At 38.9% G+C, this 7,879-nt stretch overlaps 1 pseudogene; it reads right to left on the bottom strand.

Moving 5' to 3' along the window:
- Positions 1–1,871: 1,871 nt before the first annotated feature.
- Positions 1,872–1,971, bottom strand: LOC127098834 (uncharacterized; annotated as a pseudogene).
- Positions 1,972–7,879: the final 5,908 nt, after the last annotated feature.

Below are 7,879 nucleotides of genomic sequence, written 5' to 3'. Positions count from 1 at the left end.
GCTTATTTTTTCCTTTCCAGCAACTTAACATTGTTTATTTTATTTATTTCTTTTGCAAGTTCTGCATTCTTTTTCCCTTGCAATTTATCTTTCCCTTTTTAGCATTTAGATATTTTTCGCATAATAGTTTCTACACCGGAAACTATTGTGCAACTTTTTATCGGATTTAACCTTACGTTAGATTCTAGTTCTATTTCCTTGGTTTAATTTATTATTTAATTGAAGAATCGAAGAACAAATCCTACCGGCTTGTGGTAGAGTGTTCAAGACTATTGTATTGCGCATTCAGGTTCTTTAATCATTATTTAATATTTTGTTTTATTATTTATCTATATTATCTGCCTGGAATGAGTCTGTTTATGCATGATATGTATTCTTGTTTATTTAGCATGTCTGGCTAATTCGCCTAGGTATCGGTATGTAAAGTAAGCAGAATAAGGGATCAAGACTGAGTCGGTCTATCTAAACTTAAAATTAAAATCAATCTTTTTTACGGTCTCAACTTACAGGTTTAATAACAAGATTTTTTACAGAAGTAAAGGACATAAAGAAGTTAAAATCAATAGAGCGAGAGTTTGAGATTTTAACTGGACAGTGTAAGTTAGGCATTAATTCTAGATCAGGGCGAGAGCAAGTTTTAGAGTTAATTAAATTCTGACCTTTTCCAAAAAGTATTTTTAAAGATTGAATGTGAGGACGAGAGTTAAGCATTTGGATTTGATTATATAACCTAAGTCAACAGAGCGAGAGTTTGAGATAAGGGTGTTTAAAACGGTCAGTGTTTTCTTAAAAAGAGTTTCTGCAACTTTATTGTTTTCAAAATATGGTTTTTGACTTAATTATAAGTGACAGCTACATTAATATAAAATCATGGTTTATTCAACAGAGCGAGAGTTTGAGATAAAACCTTTAACCAATAAAGTTAACTGAAACGATTCATTTTAAAACCAAGAAACCGACAAAGACTTGATTCCCTAGTTTTGACGAACTACACACCGATATCCGTTTTATTAATATTTAATCTAGACCTTAGTTTAGCTCTTAGTTTTTCCCCAAACAATCAAACATTTTCACCTTAGATTTACGTAGTAACCTTAGATAACGGTATATCGATTCATAAGTCCCTGTGGGATCGATATCTTTTAAAACTACGCGATAGAACTGTGCACTTGCAGTTTGTATCCCATTCTCGACGCACACAGTCGAGCGATCAAGTTTTTGGCGCCATTGCCGGGGACTTCTATTTAATCGATATCGTAACTCTTCCGTTACGCTGTAGAGACTAAGGTTTCTTTTTCTTCTATTCTTTCTTTCGTTGATTTGTATGCCACGCACTCGCTCTCAAGGCGAACCGCTCTATTTACGAATCAACGATATCGAACTATATCTCCGAGTCTTACGACGAATTCGGGAATATCGTGCTGAAAACAATCTCCCTCCTATAGACCTTCCTGATCTCAAAAACATTTTTCCTTCGATACCCGAGATGGCAGAACCAGCTCGTGCTCTTAAAGATTACGCCGCTCCATCGCAAGATGAACCGCATTCAAGTATTGCTCCGCCCGCAATCGAAGCAAACAACTTCGAACTTAAACCTTCGCTGTTGCAAGCTGTGCAACAGAACCAATTCTCTGGAAATCTTACCGAAGATCCAAACCTTCATTTATCCGTATTTGTCCAATACGCTGATACTGTTAAAGCTAATGGTGTCACTTCAGAGGCAATTCGACTTCGTCTTTTTCCTTTCTCATTAAGAGATAGCGCTAGAAGATGGCTTCAATCACTTCCTTCCAACTCAGTCACCACATGGAACGAGTTGAAGAAAGTTTTTCTTGCCCGATATTTTCCGCCAAGCAAAACAGCTATGTTAAGAGCCCAGATAAACGGATTTAAACAGAAAGACAACGAATCTCTTTTCGAAGCATGGGAAAGATACAAAGACATGATGAGACTTTGCCCACACCATGGTTTGGAAGACTGGTTAGTAATTCACACATTTTATAATGGTCTCTTATACAACACAAGGTTAACAATAGACGCCGCTGCAGGTGGTGCACTAATGAACAAACCTTATGCTGATGCTTACCAGCTTATCGAGAGCATGGCCCAAAATCACTATCAGTGGGGAACCGAACGAACAACGGTGGAAAAACCTCAACCGAAAACTGGCATGTACGAGATAAGTAACCTTGATCACGTTAATGCAAAAGTGGATGCTTTGGTCCAGAAAATTGAAAGTTTAAACGTATCACCTCCAGCCGCCGTGGTTGCTATAACTCAGAATTGCGAGGTCTGTGGAATCCAAGGCCACACTCCTGCGGAATGTCAACTCTTGACTGGAATCCAAGCAGAGCAAGTAAACTATGCTCAAGGAAGCCCCTACTCGAATACCTATAACCCAAATTGGAAGAACCATCCAAACTTTTCATATAAGAGTAATAATGCTTTATACGCACCTGGACAGTCTCCAAATCAAGCCCCATCTATACCTCCGGGATATCAGAAACCGAATCCTAACAATAATACCCCTAGAAAATCCAACTTGGAAATCATGATGGAAAACTTTATAGCATCCCAACAACAAACCAATAAAGATTTCTTAAACCAGAACATACACACTGGCGAACAACTTAAACAACTAGCAAGCAAAGTAGATGCCTTGGCTACCCATAACAAAATGCTGGAAACGCAAATATCTCAAGTAGCTCAACAACAAGCACCTACTGCTGCACCAACTGGTACATTCCCTGGACAGCCCCAACCTAATCCGAGAAGCCAAGCTCATGCAATTATATTAAGAAGTGGAACGGAAGTGGAAGGACCGTCTGACCCAAGGATAGAAAACCAAAACCCTAAGAAATCAACAGAGGAAAGTGAACCTAAGGAAAAGGAAGAGAGTAATAAGGAAACCCTAGAAAAGAAGGAACCTTATGTACCTCCACCACCTTACAAACCACCCATACCCTACCCTCAAAGGCTTGTTAAAACCAAGATGTAGGCCAATTTAGAAAATTTGTTGATCTCCTTAAACAATTAAACGTTACAATTCCGTTTACCGAAGCTATTACGCAGATGCCCTCATATGCTAAATTCTTAAAAGAAATTCTTTCTAATAAGAGGAAACTTGAGGATAGCGAAACCGTTACACTCCCTGCCGAATGTAGCGCTATAATCCAAAACATGCCCCCTAAACTCAAGGATCCGGGTAGTTTCTCTATACCCTGTCACATAGGAAAATTTGTCATCGACAAAGCCTTATGCGATTTAGGAGCCGGAATTAGCGTTATGCCTTTATCCATATGTAAGAAACTGGAAATGGGAGAATTAAGACCGACCAAAATGTCTGTGCAATTAGCAGATCGTTCCATCAAATATCCTGTAGGAATCCTTGAAAACGTTCCCGTACGCATAGGTCAGTTTTACATTCCCACTGACTTCACAATTATGGACATTAGAGAAGATGATACTACACCTATTATACTAGGAAGACCATTCTTAGCAACTGCCGGTGCAATCATAGACGTAAAACGAGGACGACTCACCTTCGAAGTAGGTGAAGAGAAAATTGAATTCATTCTTTCCCAATTCTTGAAAGCACCTGCAATAGAAGATACATGTTACTTCATGGATATCATCGATGAATGCATAAAAGAAGCAGAGTCAGGAGAAGACAAATCATCAGACTATCTTTTAGAGGACAAATCTAAACAATGCCTAGCAATAACACCGGATCCTACGCAGTGTCTTAACAAACCAACCCCTGATTTGAAAACACTTCCCAAAAATCTGAGATATGAATTCCTAGACTTAGAACTTGAACGACCTGTGATAGTTAATGCAGATCTAGGAAGACTCGAAACAGAAAAACTCCTACATATCTTAAGAAAATATCCAACCGCACTAGGATACCACATCACCGATCTTAAAGGAATAAGCCCTTCTATTTGTATGCACCGCATCATGTTAGAAGAAGACTGTAAAACCTCTAGGGAACACCAGAGAAGACTAAATCCGATCCTAAGTGAGGTAGTAAAGAAAGAAATAACCAAGTTATTGGAAGCAGGTATTATATATCTTATATCCGATAGCAAATGGGTCAGTCCTGTACACATTGTACCAAAGAAAGGAGGCATAACCGTTATTGAAAACGAAAAAGGAGAAACTATAACTAAACGAATCGAATCGGGATGGAGAATGTGCATTGATTATAGGAAACTAAACAAAGCAACCCGAAAAGATCATTTCCCTTTACCATTCATTGACCAAATGTTAGAACGATTAGCAAAACATTCACATTTCTGTTATCTAGACGGTTATTCAGGCTTCTTTCAAATACCAATTCACCCTGATGACCAAGAAAAGACAACATTCACATGCCCTTTTGGCACCTTCGCTTATAGACGAATGCCGTTTGGTCTGTGTAATGCCCCTGCAACTTTTCAAAGATGCATGATGGCAATATTCGCCGACTTTCTCGAAAACATCATGGAAGTATTTATGGATGACTTTTCTGTATACGGACAAAGTTTCGAAGAATGCCTTGAAAACCTAGAAAGAGTTCTTGAGCGATGTGTAAAAGTAAACTTAGTACTTAATTGGGAAAAGTGCCACTTTATGGTACAAGAAGGAATTGTTTTAGGACACATCATCTCGAACAGAGGAATTGAAGTAGACAAAGCCAAGATAGAGGTAATCGAAAATCTTCAACCCCCAAGAACCGTGAGAGAAGTACGAAGCTTTTTAGGACACGCCGGTTTTTACCGACGATTCATCAAAGACTTCTCTAAGATAACTAAACCCTTAACCGGACTGTTGATGAAAGATGCTGAATTCATATTCGACGATAACTGTTTAAAAGCATTTCAAACTCTTAAACAAGCATTGATCTCAGCACCCATTATGCAAACACCAGACTTGAATGAACCATTCGAAATAATGTGCGATGCCAGTGACTATGCTGTAGGTGCTGTTCTAGGACAAAGAAAGGATAAAAAGCTTCACGTTATATATTACGCTAGCAGAACCCTGGATGAAGCGCAAATGAATTATGCCACAACCGAGAAAGAACTCCTAGCAGTGGTATTTGCGCTGGATAAATTTCGTTCTTACTTGGTAGGAGCCAAAATAATAGTTTATACCGATCACGCTGCTATCAGGTACCTTTTAACAAAAAAAGATGCTAAACCTAGACTCCTAAGATGGATCTTGTTGCTACAAGAATTCGACTTAGAAATCAAGGACAAGAAAGGAACTGAAAACGTAGTAGCAGACCACCTCTCTAGACTTGAGAACCTTGAACCGGAAAGAACATCAATTAATGATGATTTCTCGTACGACAAACTTATAGCTACTTTGGAAGAGAACAACTCCGACATACAAGTAGAAACCACCTTAGCTATATCTGTCACACCATGGTACGCTGATCTAGTCAATTATTTAGCTGCCGGAATAGTTCCACCTACTTTATCTTACCAGCAGAAGAAACGATTCTTCCACGACATAAAACACTATTACTGGGATGATCCCTTACTTTTCAAAAGAGGCCCCGATGGTATTTTCCGTCGATGTATACCCGAAGAAGAGGTAGGAAATATAATCCAACACTGCCACTCTGCTCCTTATGGTGGACACACAAGTACATCCAAGACCTGCTCTAAAATCCTACAAGCTGGCTTTTATTGGCCAACTATATGGAAGGACGTACATGCGGCTATTAAGGAGTGTGACAGATGTCAACGCACGGGAAACATATCTAGACGCGACGAGATGCCACAAAAAGGTATTTTGGAAGTAGAGATTTTCGACGTGTGGGGGATAGACTTCATGGGACCTTTCCCATCCTCTTTCGGTAACAAATACATACTCGTGGCAGTTGACTACGTATCAAAGTGGATCGAAGCTATAGCTTCTCCAACCAATGACACCCGAGTAGTAACTAGACTCTTTAAAAATATAATATTTCCGAGATTTGGCACCCCAAGAATAGTAGTCAGTGATGGTGGATCACACTTTATATCCAAGGTACTCGAAAAACTACTACTTAAATATGGAGTGAGACATAGGATAGCAACACCTTACCACCCTCAAACCAGTGGACAAGTGGAAGTATCTAACAGAGAAATCAAGCAAATACTAGAAAAAACGGTCGCCACTTCAAGGAAAGATTGGTCATTGAAATTACCAGAAGCCTTGTGGGCATACCGAACTGCTTATAAAACTCCCATAGGGACGACCCCATTTAAGCTCATTTATGGAAAATCCTGTCACCTCCCGTAGAATTAGAACATAAAGCCTATTGGGCTATTAGAAATTTAAATTTGAATTATAAAGCCGCCGGTGAAAAGAGAATCCTTGACATAAACGAATTAGAGGAACTCAGAAGAGACGCCTATGAAAATGCCAAATTTATAAAGAAAGAACAAAACAATGGCATGACAAGCGTATATCAAGGAAAATCTTCAAGCAAGGCGACGCAGTACTTTTATTTAACTCTAGACTAAAGTTATTCCCGGAAAACTACGATCCAGATGGTCAGGACCTTTTCATATCACTAAAATCTTTCCCAGTGGAGCAGTAGAAATAAAAGGACAATCTACAGAACCGTTCACCGTAAACGGGCAACGTCTGAAACACTATCACTATGCGGAAACCAACGAGGATTCGCAAATTCTACACTTAGACGAAACGCCCCCAGGACTCATAGACTATATTTAACAGTTTCTTTGTCGAGCTTGCGACATTTAAACAAAGCGCTTAGTGGGAGACAACCCACAAATTAATTTGTTATTTTATTATTCTATTATTATCATTTCCCTATTTCTTTCTTAATTATTCTTTTAATTTTCTGTTTAGTATTCATTCTTGATTTATTTAAAAAAAAAAAAAAAAATTTATAATAATATTTTTTTCCTTCTTTCGGCATTTGGCCAAATCTTGACTTAAACTCATGTTTTCTTTTCTCTAGCTAACACTAACCAGATGGGACATTTTGATCGTATGGGTATCAAGTTCAGAGGAATGGCTCAGAAACAAAAGTTTGAAGAATTAGCCGCTAGAGAGATGCTACCTAGTTTATATGCTGATGATTGGGCTATGACTGCCCTTGGACTGAGACAGAGTGTCCTGTATTTGCTGAGTCAGATAGGATGGGAGACATCCCCTATCCTGAGACATTTCACCACCTACCGGAGACTCACACTAGAATTCCTTAGTTCATTAATCTATCTACCCAGCCATGGAAAAGGAATTAGCAGAGGTTTTATCCAGTTCAGAATGTTCAATATGGAGTACCAATTTAATATTAGAGACTTTACCACCTTTTGGGTTTTTCTACCTCCTTTGATACATTCACTGTAAGCCAGGAAGAACTTTTTGAATATAGAGAGCTTGAACACTTTTGGGGTAAGCTGACTGGAAATGATGAGCCCGAAGAACATGAGTTTCTCTCTGGAAACATACATAACCCGGCTTTTCGCTATTTCCATAAGATCCTGACCCACACTTTATTTGGGAAGAAGCCAAATAGTACTTCAGTTTCACGTGATGAACTCTTCATCATATTTTGTGCTTCCCAGAACCGTCCAGTAAACGGTGCTACTTTTATGTTAGCTAATTTGGACCACCTTATCCAGGATGAGCGAGCACCCATTAGAATAGGCGGTTTGATAACTATGATAGGTAATGCTATTGGATTACGTCAGCCTATGCTTGACCTTAACCCTTTTTGTGGCATTACTACTATGAGTATACCTTTCCTCTTCAACACTATGTTTATAGCAAACATAGGGTCTGATGAGTTTGAGCTTATTATTGATAACCAGGTTCTCTGCCTATTCACCATGCCCGATCCTAGGACTAGTGTTCATAACCAAAGGAACTG

Source organism: Lathyrus oleraceus, chromosome 6 (genome assembly GCF_024323335.1).
Source record: "Lathyrus oleraceus cultivar Zhongwan6 chromosome 6, CAAS_Psat_ZW6_1.0, whole genome shotgun sequence".
Classification (NCBI taxonomy): domain Eukaryota; kingdom Viridiplantae; phylum Streptophyta; class Magnoliopsida; order Fabales; family Fabaceae; genus Lathyrus; species Lathyrus oleraceus.
This window is presented reverse-complemented; position numbering and strand designations above follow the sequence as displayed.